Below are 12,559 nucleotides of genomic sequence, written 5' to 3'. Positions count from 1 at the left end.
GTTTTCAGAATTATATTGGATTATTTTTTTGTTGTTTATTGCATGGCTGGGATTGGATCAGCCTAGTTCACTCTTTGAAATTCTAATTTCCCAACTTTGTAAATACTTTCGTTAAGTAATCCAGTTTATTCCTTAAGGGAACATAAAAAAAAAAACACGTCCAGATATTATGACTCTAAGAGTTTAATTCCAAAATATAAATGGATTTTTAAGATAAACACCATCAGCTTTGATCAGAAACAGCTCTCCACTTTTTCATTAAAATGTTCCACGATGACCCATGGTGTGTGATCAGCACATTTATTTGCACATAATGCTGCTGCACTTTATTGGATGGAGGCTAGCCGATAGTCCCAATAAAACCGTTTTTTACATCTAAGACTCGGCACAAAAAAGTGAGCCATAAAAGTCTCCAAGGACACAAAGGAGGATTTATATTGTTATATAATACTGTTATATTGTTATATATACTGTTATATACAGATAGATAAGGACTTACAAAAGAACTGAAAGCCCTTCTCAAAATCTCACCAGTGTTGTAAAACATAGAGCAACGCACCACTGCTGCAGTGATATAGTAAACCCTTGGTTTCATTAAAAATGCAGCTGCTCTCAGAAACAAATCAATAAATTAGTAAACCAATGTCCCTATAATGAAACACCCTGTGAAAAGTGATGGAAATCAGAGCTGAGTAATAACAGGTAACTTCCCAAGGGAGTCCCAATGGTGTCAAAGATTCTGTCAATGCTGTTTAATAGATCTATGAAATTAGATTATGATATATTAGCTTTTTCCTGATACTACTGTTGATTACAAATTAAATATTAAGACACACATTTTTTTCAAATTATTTTTTTTTTTGCCTTGAAGAAGATTACAATTCTATGTGGTTTGGATAAAGGCTGATCAAACAGGATTAGCCATAAACCTACTTCTCCATAGAGGTGCTTTAAGATTATACAGCCATTCTCTAACTTTTTCAACAACTAAAACCTTAATGTTTGCCAATAAGACCAAACAGAAAAAGACCTTTATAATCAAGGTATGGCTTGCACTTATTTTCTGTTATATTTTATCTTTAACCACAAAGATTGCTTGTTGGTAGGTGGATGAGTTTCAGTTGGTCAGGTTTTGTTTCATAACACACAAAAGTTGAATGTCAATTTTCTGAATGAACACAATATTTTCAACATTCAAAATAACGTAGAATACTTCAAATCAAATATACCTTACCATACTGACAAATGCAATGATAAACAATTTTTTCACTTCAATTTTCACACACTTACTTCCACACACTTATTTTCACACAGTTTTTTAGCCTTTTTCTGTTTAGTAAAGAACACTACACTAAAACCACAGAAGATGTTAGCCAATATCCGATATAGATATGGGAAATTGATGTAAGATCAGGCAAAAAGCTAATCTTGGTATATTTTAGTCTGCATTTAAAATCTCCAATATCAACATGGTTAAAGAGGCACTTTTACCCATACTTCTATCTATTAATGTAACCTCCTGTACTGGTTGATAATAAATGGGTCATAATCTTTCAAAAATATTTTTTGTCTATAGTTCTTTTTGAGAAATGAAAAGTATAAAACTATATATTATTTGCACTGATACTGCTTCAAATCATTCAGTGTGGGCATCTATCAATACTTATATCTTCAACAGTGATATTGCATTTGAAATGAAAAAGTGGTATCAGAGAATCCCTATTAACTTATAACATTGGACTCTCACAGCACCTTTAGTTTCTGTTTTAAGTTCCCAACATTGGAACTCTGGCTCTTCTCTCTCCTGTATTTTTCAAGCAATGGCATTTAGAAAACTCATATTTTAGATCTGTTAATCTTCCCTGTTAGTGGTTGACACCAACAATTTTTTTTCTGAGTATTACTAAAGCCAACCTATGCTCTAAATTAATTGGGGTATTCAATTTTGTTTTTCTTTTTCTTTTCTTTTTTTCCAAAAAGATAAGATTTCCAAATTAGTCTCTCAAACCAATGATAAATATTTTGTATACTTAAAAGCTGGTTTTAGGATTTATTAGCATTCTGGAAGCTTCAGTCAAGGAACAAAGTTTATATTTTTAACTGGATGAAACGCCATGCCTTCTAACTTGTGTTTTGGCAGATTGTGAACAACTGGTTGTTTTAAATGTGCCTGTGGTAATTTTAAGGTTTTATTAATGCAAAAGTATAATAAGTTTTTACTCGGTTCATAAATCTGCTTTGGTGACTTGATAGAAACTTTAATGCCCAGATGTTGAAGAGGGAGAATTAATGATTCTCTGTGACACTTGTTTAAAAACTCTAGTTTAATAGCAAATCTATCCAAAGGCCATTTAGCTCATGTTATTTAGTCATCAGAAGCAATTATTTATAAAGGAACTCCACAAACTAAAAGCTTTAATTGATGCATATTTCATTCAGTCAGCTGTTGGCCTGTATGAATGGTTATTGATCCTTTCTAGACAAATACTGTATACAGAAAATAAAATGACTATCAACAACAGACGTAGTCACTTAGGAGACACAGAATCTGTTCAGTCTAATTATAGTCACTGTTTTGGACAATGAAGCCTCTTTGATAAAGTTGACTGTGGTTGACCAGAGAAAATGACACTGAGGGGAATTCTCTCTGTGACTGAAACAAAGATGTAATTTTGTCAGACACAGAAAAAAGAATGAGGTTGTTGTCAAAGCGGGAAACAGAATGTCACATATGGAATTCCCTGTCATCCATAAATTTATATTGAATGTGCAGTTTTATTGTTTTGTTGCATCCCAGCATGAATTTCTTTTTTTAAGAAACTGCATTTTTGCAAAAGAGTCCTTCATTGAGAATCATTCCCAATGTCTTAAGCCTCTGGTTTTGTTAATAATTTGACATTAATTAATCTTTTAGCTGGTTTTAAGCAGTGTCTATGTCTCAGCTGCAGTTTTCTAATTTTAAAGCTGATGAGGTAGTTCACTCTGATTAATTAAATGTGTTTCCATACATGATGCCTCTATTTGAGGATCCTATCACAGGTTAAACAGGATTTAATTTATGAGTCTTTGTCTGCAGCCCTGCTTCTAGTTTGGCTAATATGAGTCACTGTTTTGATTAAGATCTCAATGTTTTCCTCACTGCATAAATACTGATCTATTTTTTAGAATAAACTAAATGTAAATCAGGGTATTTAGGATTTAAAATTAGTATAAGGCTGTAACAGCTTTTTATTAAGGTTTAAAATGTTCTTTTTAAGGGATTTCCTCATGTCACTGTTGCACATTTCGATCACCCCTCCTTCTGGCTTCCTTCCTCCTGTATTCCCTCTAATCATTTACTGAGGCTTGCCTGTCAATCCACCTGACCCTTAGCTCCCTAAATCACCACAATGTATTCTGCACCAAACCCTGACAGCATGTCGACATGATCCCATGCTTGACATCCAGGGGCTGACTACCTTCTGCACAAATCTATATCAAAAAGCCTAGCTGCAAGGTGCAGAGGGGGGGCTATGTCCTTAGTTTGAAAGCATCCTGTAGATGCATATGGATCCTAGAGATTAATTACAATGACAGGTTCCAGAAAAAAGTTAACTTCAGAGCCATCACTTTAGAGTTTGAAATTGCAGCTATCATCCTCAAAGGGAAATCAAGAAGAAAGTAAAAATAGTAATGAGAGTATTATTGTTGACAGAGAAAGCTCTCCATCTATAACCCTGTGTTATGCAACTATTGCTTTAATAGCAGAATGCCCCTGTTACTGCTGAATGTGTGGTTTGATCATTCACAGACGCCTAAGTAATCAGGGCAGAGAAGAAATATCACAGAATGTATAATTTGGTGCACTGGATCTCTGGAGAGTTTTTTGTTTGTGTTGCTGACATCGTGTGCCTTGGCTCTGTTTCTGTGTGTTTTCATGTATAAGCGTTTGATGAGCAGGATGGCTAACACAGATGTCCCGTAGTTATAGCAGGTGGCAGAGAAGCCAGCGCTTCCCTGACCTGCCCTGACCCCAAACTGCACCTTTTAGAAGTAGATTGGTCCAGATTTGCCAGTGTAACACCAACTCTCACAACCAGTTTCAGTTTCAGGCAGAAATACAAAGATTTATCCAAGCATTGCATGGGGTTATCATGAATATATATTTTTCATTTATTTTAAGAAGAAGAGAAGTCCTTGTTTGGGTCTTTTAGTAAGATAACTATTTATTTGCAGCATATTTTTAGAGGTTTTACTCTTTTCAGGCTGCTTGTTTACTGTCCACTCCTAATTCTGTGAGAGAGAAAAAAGAGAGACAGGAAGAGAGAGAGAAACAGAGACTTTAAGCAGATAATGGAATTAATAGAAACAGATAAAGGAATATTGTATCCTTTAAAGCTTTAAACTTTTGTATTTCCTAGATTTCAGGACATCCTTTTGGAAATCTCAGATTTACGGTCAGAATGTAGAGTCTTCTGCACTATCGCAGACTCTAACAGTAGGATAACTATACAAATTCTTGTTTCATATATATTATTAAATTATACATCTCTTCATAAAAAATTTAAACTGGCTAAATTCAGTATTAGAGTTAAGAATATTTATTTTGATTATAGACCCATAATGACATTTTGTCTAGACCCAGAATATAAATGTAACACAGACAGAATAGATAAAAAAAAAAAATAATAATAATTGTAAAGCATGTCATGGGAAAAAGTGGATCACTTATAGCTGTTAAAAGATATATGTGGATGGGGATGTGGCATGATGCAGCTACATAGAGAACAGCCAATGATTGGTCATGAAACTGACCTGCTGTCGAATGTCTGGGAAAGAAACAGTTTTTAAGCCTATTAGCAGGTGAATGCAATGCAAAAACCCAAGATTAGTACTCAGCCACAATATTCTGATTTGTACATCTCTGTTACAAGCATTTTAAAAGAGCAGCTTGTTTAGCTTACTGATAAAGCCGATTGCTGTCCATCTTTTTTTTATGATTCCTTGCCCTCCTCCTCATTCTGTTCTTTGCTGAATTCCTCCTCTCTTTCTGTCTTCACATAAATCCTGGTTTCCATCCATCTCTTTGATGGAACACTTCAGTGTCAGAGTGGAGATTACATTCTGCATCATACTGTAGCATGGGTGATCATACACTCCAAACCACGCTGTGCCAACAACAGAATCGCTGCTTCTCCAGCATTTCCCATGACGGCCTAAAGATTTAGCTGCCACTGCCACACAAACCTCAGCATTAAATGGTATGATAATGTGACCAGCAGCGGGTCTCAGGGGCATCACAGAGGCTCCATAAAAACTGACTCACTGACTATAAGGCGCCATTTAGCAGCAGGAGCAGCTGCATCTTCATCTATTGTGTCCTGCATGTTTATGGATGTTGCCCAGATGGTAACAAGTCATTGTCGGGTTTAGGGCATTCCCGTTTCCTCCAGTCCTTTGGAGGGGGGTTCATCTGGGACAAGCTGCAGGCAACCGTCATATGCAGGGAGCGGAAGAGCTCCTCACAAGCTCAAACATGCAGTGGCATGATGTTTGCTGTTTTTTTAATTATCACACAATTAGACAAGTTTGTGCTCAATTTACCCACCAAACACCAGAGAGATAACTGCTATCATGGTATGAACCCACACAGCTTAAAACAAGTGCTTCAGACAAAACAGCTATCTGCATTATTAACAAAACAGGTGTAATTCTTCTTTTATGTCTGTGAAAAAGAAATCTGACGGGATGTAGCAACTGACAGCAGGTATCTATGAAGGATACAGCCAGGTGACTTCCTCTTTTTGCTGTGGAACACCTCCACCGTCTGCTGCGTGCCGTGCCCCACCCTTTTTTCCTTCTGTAGCTCTGTCAGACTGAATGTCTCTCTTATTTACCCTCTCCTGTTGATATCTCAATCTTTTCTTGCTTCCTTTTAGTGATTTTAGTTTATGCTTTTCTGTTGCCTCCCTACCTTGTCGTTAAGGAAATGTTGCCCTGACAATTAGGTCCTACACAGAAGATAGGATGTACATTCAGCTGTGCTTATAGCAGAGTACTATCCTCTGCATCAGTGAAATTCCTCACAGCGCATTGCAATCAAGGGCTGTACTTAACATTGAGCCATGCAGCTATTAGCTGGGGGAGGGGAGAAGAAAAACTGATTTACATTAAAACTGCAAAAAAAAGAAGGATTTTTTTAAGAATTCAAGAATTACTTCCAGTTTTCCAAGTATCCTAAATGTTTATATTTTTACAGCTTGTATGCTGTTATAAATCAACACTGATAGAACCAGATTAGAAACAGATCAATGCATCAAACAATACAGAAACCTGTCAGCATCATGTTGCATCTAGTTTTCTGACTATCACGTTTCTTAACTTTCAGCATATTGTGGACAAGGAAGTGAATATGAGATGGCTTTAAACAGAAATTACAAACAGACAGATATTATCTTGTTGTTACAACAGTTTACAACACAGCAAAGTGCTAAATATTAATGTCAGATGAGACCCTGTTGCATGCGATATTTTGAATGCAATGTTTAGACACTGCAATACAGCTTATTCAAAATAAAAGTAAAATGTGGCTCCAGACATAAGTAGATTTTTCCGTTAGAGTTTTATAAAAAAAAATTTACAAGTAAATAAAATTTGAATTAACTGAGTTTTAATGAACATACATGAAAATGTTCTCTTTTAAATCACATAAAATGTAAAAATTTCAGTGACAACGAAAGGAAAAGGCTGTTAGAGTTATTTCCATGAAGCAGGTGGAGGTTAGCCACAGAAGATGAGGTAAAGGTGAGATGTCACAAGCAACCTCCACCTGACAACCTCATTCCTCCTGTCGCCACACGTCCCCATTGCTGAGTATCCTTAATGACAATCTATTCCCTCCAATCTAAAGAAGATCCTCTTACCCTCAGAGTGATGCTCCTGTCTGCTGGTGGTTCTTTGCGCCCTTTTTTTCCCCTCCCTCTCTTCCTGATCTGCTTGAGCCTTTTCTTCCTCCTTGCTATGGAAGTGAGTGTGCCCCCTCTCTCCTCTCTGCTGATGCTGCAGTGGTAGAAAAACACACCCTCCTTTGGCCGCACTCACTCTCTCCCTCTCCTCCCTGACTCTCATTGGTTGCCTGTTAGGGGTGACATCACCCTTCTTCTCTGCCTGCTGCCTGCCTTTCTCCTCCTCCATCCCCTCCCTGCTTACCTCTCTCTCTCCTCACCTCAGCCTCTAAAGCCATTCCTTTATTGTGCTCCTCTTCTCTCCTCCCGCCTGTCCCCTGTGCACCCGTTTCTCTCAACATGTTCAGGGTTATTACATCCAACAGCTTCCCGTATTTTGGTTCAAGCACCACCAGATATGATAATGCATACTGAGAACATTGCCTGTGGCCCTTTTAATTTCTCATCTGTTCTCCTGCTGCTTCATTCCAGGATCCTGTGTTCTGCAACAACATGGTTGTTTAAAACATTTCCTCTCTACAGTATGCTTGGCCCTAACTTTTAATTGAATGGATTTATAACTTAAGCTAGGCTTCATTTCATAATAGTCTGGTTGTAACCATTTCTTGGGTGAATTTTATATAACGAGAATTAATAAAAATGCTTCAGAAATCAGTTTTGCTTTCTGTTTGAGGGCTGCTGATGCACAGATTTCAAGCTAATAAAGAGCCATGCAGTCCAGGGATCGCCTGGCTCTATTCATTCTTGCTGAAAGAAGATAACACAGTTGTTAAATGTCATTGGGTGGCTTTAATCCAGCGCGCACACTGATAAAGATCTTTTGTTTAACATGCTTTTATCTGCCGCTCCCTGATTAATACTAATTTATGTTTCAGTCATGTGTCTCTGCATCCCCTGCAGCTTATCCGCGAGTCTGATATTTTCGTTGGTCTTTCATTTCCTTTGAACGAGCTGTATAAACAGGTGCTTGATGTCTGTACCCCCCCTTTCAATATCCAATAAACAATTGTCCTGCTCAATTTCACACTTCTTCAACTCAAAGCTACCAGGAAATGTTTAATTTGTTGCCTGCAGACTGCTGACCTGTTTACCCCTCTCTTTTCTGAGATTACTCCTATGACAACTTTAGATTTGATTCGTTGTTTTATTACTTTAGTCTGAGCCCTTAGAGCATGTCTGTGAGTAAACTGTGAAATTTACCAGGCACAGAAAGAACAAACCCACATCCACATGGCGTGTTTATTGGCCTGGACACAGCTGTGGCTTTTTGTTTTTGGAATAACTTTGTGGGATTAACACCTTGACGGATTAAGCTAAAAAATTATAAATTATGTTTGATGGAGACTCCAGGTGAAAGCACCAAATTAAAATCGAACTCCTTGGCATGGAGACTGCTAACATTTGTGGAAAATGGGTCGCTCTCTGGACCGAATGCTGAAACTGAGCCTTTAGATTGTGTAAGGGCTACATGATGAAATCAACCAGACTTACTACCTTTTTTCCATATAATGAGAGTGGAGTCTGACATTAAATGGCTGCAGGTTAACTTATCTCTTCTTAAGTTTCTTTATTCCTCATTTCTTACATTTCCAACGCATAAACCTACCGGTTCATAACCATCTGCACAACATTTTATTTACCTAGGTGGTATATTTTTAAAGGATTATGCAGACACAACCGTATAAATAATTTATATTAACATCAGTATCAATGAGCTACGGTTCTGATGCCCGTTTGTAGAACTCTGATTATACACCTTGAGCCACCCCCAAAAATTACAAGCAATTTATTTTATTTTGTTGTTCAAAGCAGTTATTGGATGTCCTCAGGATGGGTATGACGTGTGACATGTTCAGTATGAGACATCCCTTTGTGTAATCCAGACCAAATATTTCCAGTACAACAACACATAGAGATGCATTTAAGTGAAACGCTTTTATCTTTACTTTCTAAATGAGAGCAGTAAAAAAAAAGACAATTAGCCCAGTCACACACATATGAACCACATTTACTCCTAAAAATAAAACTCGGAAATTAGGACATTAACCATGTCCATTTAGAAATGCTCCCTATTCCTGCTGAGCTGCTACAGGTTTTCCATTGTGTTTCCTCGGCCTGAGGTTTGCCAGCAGGATCATCTGCCCTTGGTGTCCAAGGAGCTGCTAGGCATTTGGACAAAATCTAGCACAGCAGTAGACAGCATGGGAATAATGATGGATGGCGGGAGGTAGGTGAGACCCTCCTCTGTTGTTCCCAGCAGAGGGTTGGTGGCTGAAGGGAAGCTGGGGAAGGAGGGTCAAATCTGTCTCTGCTTGGCTGCCAGGAGATGAAAAAACAAAAGGGGGACTATGAGGTAAAATATTTATTTATCTTAAGGAATATTAAGAAATATTCAACAAAAATACCAAAAATTGAGTCAGTAGTCAGGTTTATAACGGAGAGACATTTTCATCAAGGGAAAAATTACTCTCTCATATCGATCTGTTGTGAAAGCACTTGGAGCGTTTTATCTCCTTATGGCAAGGGCTTAATAAGTAGACCTTTAGCCTGCCACTTTACACAGATACTCATCTGTGAAAGACTTTTACCTGCTCATAATAAAGGATCTCTACCTATCCTACTTCCTCCTGCGGTTTGAACTGTCATCCCAATGGCAGACTAACAGGAGCAGTGGAAGGATGTATATAGGAGGATGTATATGAGAAGCGGTAAAAGAGGTGCAAAATGAGAGCAGCAGAGAGTCTATGAGTGATCCACCTGAAAGCCTGGAGATGGAGGGAAAACAGATACAGTCAGCAAAAGATGTAAGAGACAATTGGGAAGGTGGTTCCATCAGCTTAAAAAGCCTAAAGCAATATAGCAAATGGCTGCAGTGAGGATGGGGATGCTTAGAGCTAGAGGAATCAGAACTGAGATGGAAAGCACAACTCATTAAAGAAAAAGAGTAAGGTATCATTAAACTAAATGCACTGGTAACAAAGCGTGCTCCATGTCTGCTTCATTAGGTTTATTTCACTTTTACCAGGTTGGGCAGCGGAGCCTGTTTGCTTAAAGCTTAAATTCCTTATGGCATAGACTCAACAAGGTGTTTCAAACCTTTATGAATTCTAGTCCATGTTATCATGATCACATCACATAGTTCCTGTAGATATATAAGCTGCACATCCATGCTGTGACTCCTGATCCATCACATCTCTGAAATACTCTATTGAATTAAGATCTGCCAACTGTGAAGGTCATTGGAGGATAGAAAACTCACTGCCATGTTCAATTAACCAGTTCAAGAGGATTTAAACTTTGTGCTCTGGTATATTATTATTTTCTGGAACAATTAGATGTTGGGTACGTTACAATCATAAGGGGACAGACATGGTAAGGTCCAATACTTAAGATTGCTGTGGACTTTGGACAGCACACCACCACTAGCGTTAAGGGTTGAAACAAAGGATGGATCTCTTTCTTCATGTTGGTTTTACCAGATTCTGACTGCATTGTCTAAACGTTGCCACTGAAACAGATTCATCAACACTGAATCCCACTTGTTCTTTTCAAATGTTGATACAGTAAGGGGACTGAGGGTACTGTAAAATGTTCCTGTTCTTAGCTAACTGCATTGGCGCCAGGCGTGGTCTTCTGTTGCTGCAGCCAATGTGGTTCAGATCTCGATATATTTTGTTTGTTTTAAAAAGTGGTTATTTGTAATTATTTACTATCAAGAAGTCCACTTAGTGGAGTTAAAAGCTTTTAGCTGATTCAAATGCTGCAGCTCTGCAGACTCTTATTTTTCCAGAGTTCTGATGGAAATTAACAAGAGAGTCACATCTCTCCTATTTTAGCTCCTGTCATTTGGTTTCAGTTAAATCCAGAATATTTTTAAAGACTGCTTCTCATTAACTAAGCCAGTAATAACAAGGATCCAGTTGTTCCTTATTTTCCTAAGAGAGCACTTGACTGTCTATCTGCATGTTTAGTAGTTGTTCCAAGAATTTCTAAAAGTAGAATGGGAAACATATTTTAGCTTACTTTTAAGGGTAGGCTTAAAACGTTCCTATTTGATATAGCTTATAGTTAAAGTGGCTCAGGTTATCCTGATCTATCTCTATCATCATGCTGCTATAGTGTTAGACTGCAGGAGGACATAGGGACCACTTTTAATCAATGTGCTTCACTCTATGTCTACTCTGCAATTGTGCTTGATTTGTTTGATCACCTTCAAACTAACTAACTTTTACTATTCTCTCATCATAGTAGCTTTGTGTGGCCTGACACTTGTTTTTGGCTGTGACACTGTTTATTAGGTTTTCCCATTTTTTAACAGCCATCATTTTAACATGTGTATTTTACATAGATGTCAAGTTATAGCAATTATTAAAGGGGAAAACAATAAATACATAAATGTGCACATACATATGCATGTATACACACACACATATATGTATATGTATAAACCAACAAAAGCATACAGAAATAATTCATCTGTAAAGACTCCACCCAAAAATGTAAATAAAAAATCGTAATAAATAATCTTTACTACAATAAAAGAAAACAAAATGCAAAACTATACAGTATTTAGGAGGAGGGATGTGCAAGTAAAATTATTTTTTAAGTATCCTTTTCATGATAGTAGTCAGTTAAGGGTTTCCAAGCAGAGTAAAACATATATGTTTCTACTCTTTTAGAGAATATTTATGCTTTTCCAATGGTAAGGGCTGCATAACCTATTTTAGAAAGTTATGGCGTGTAGGAGGACTTTTTCGAATTAAGCAAAATTATGTGTCTTGCTATTAATAGAAAACAAATAAAACATAACAGATTGATTTGCAGACTGTTAAGATGTGTGTTAGAGGGGAAACAATGAATAATGACATAAGCGGGTCCATAGTGAGACTGATTTAAAAAAAAGTTTAGATAAAGTTAGATAAATAAATGCTTTTGGTCAACTTTAGGGTGATATTGGGACAGTTACAGAATGTATGTGAGAGTGTTGCAGGAACATAACCACAACGTTCACAAGGCAAGTCTGCTCCCGAGAACATCCTGGACAGTCTATGTTTGGACAGGCGTAAAGAGTGAAGAATTTTAAATTGTAATAGTCCATGTCTAATCCAAACTTTAGAGGAATTAACCTGTTCTTGAGCTTTAATCCACTGGTTTTCTTAGATGATCCAGTGTAGCTGTACGTTCTATCTGCGCAAGGTTTTTGAACACTCTGGTAATGGACCCTGTTTTTGATTGGCTCATTTTAAAGTACATTGTTCAAAATGTAGGAAGATGGTTGACTGGGAAAAGAGGGAAGTGCTGACTTCACAAAGTCACTAATTTGCAGATATTTTAAGTCCTTATTGACAATATTATACCCATGCTTTAATTGTCAAAATTTTGGAAATATATTATTAATATAGAAATCTTTAATTGAGTGTTCGCCTTTAAGGTCATGTTGTAGAAACAACGTTCCTGACAAAAGCTTATGTGCATGTTATAAGTTAGTGTTGTTAGAATTTAACACTGGCTAAGTTGAAAGTGTCTTCTTACCTGTGACCACATTTTCAGATAGAAAACTTATAACCAATCTGTCTGCAAGTCTCAATTGGATTATCTCTGTAAAGTGCCTTGAG

At 37.2% G+C, this 12,559-nt stretch overlaps 1 protein-coding gene across 2 annotated transcripts in view; it reads right to left on the bottom strand.

The window, feature by feature from the left end:
- Positions 1–7,054, bottom strand: part of l1cama (L1 cell adhesion molecule, paralog a) — a 53,149-nt gene extending 46,095 nt beyond the window's left edge. Inside the window, exon 1 of one of the 2 annotated variants that reach the window (XM_038283107.1) lies at positions 6,903–7,054. The gene's annotated coding sequence lies outside the window, so the exon portion shown is untranslated. The remainder of the gene's footprint in view (positions 1–6,902) is intronic. The other variant, XM_038283105.1, reaches the window with a different exon arrangement.
- Positions 7,055–12,559: the final 5,505 nt, after the last annotated feature.

This window comes from Cyprinodon tularosa, unplaced genomic scaffold, assembly GCF_016077235.1.
Source record: "Cyprinodon tularosa strain WSP-4 unplaced genomic scaffold, ASM1607723v1 ctg19, whole genome shotgun sequence".
Lineage (NCBI taxonomy): Eukaryota > Metazoa > Chordata > Actinopteri > Cyprinodontiformes > Cyprinodontidae > Cyprinodon > Cyprinodon tularosa.
This window is presented reverse-complemented; position numbering and strand designations above follow the sequence as displayed.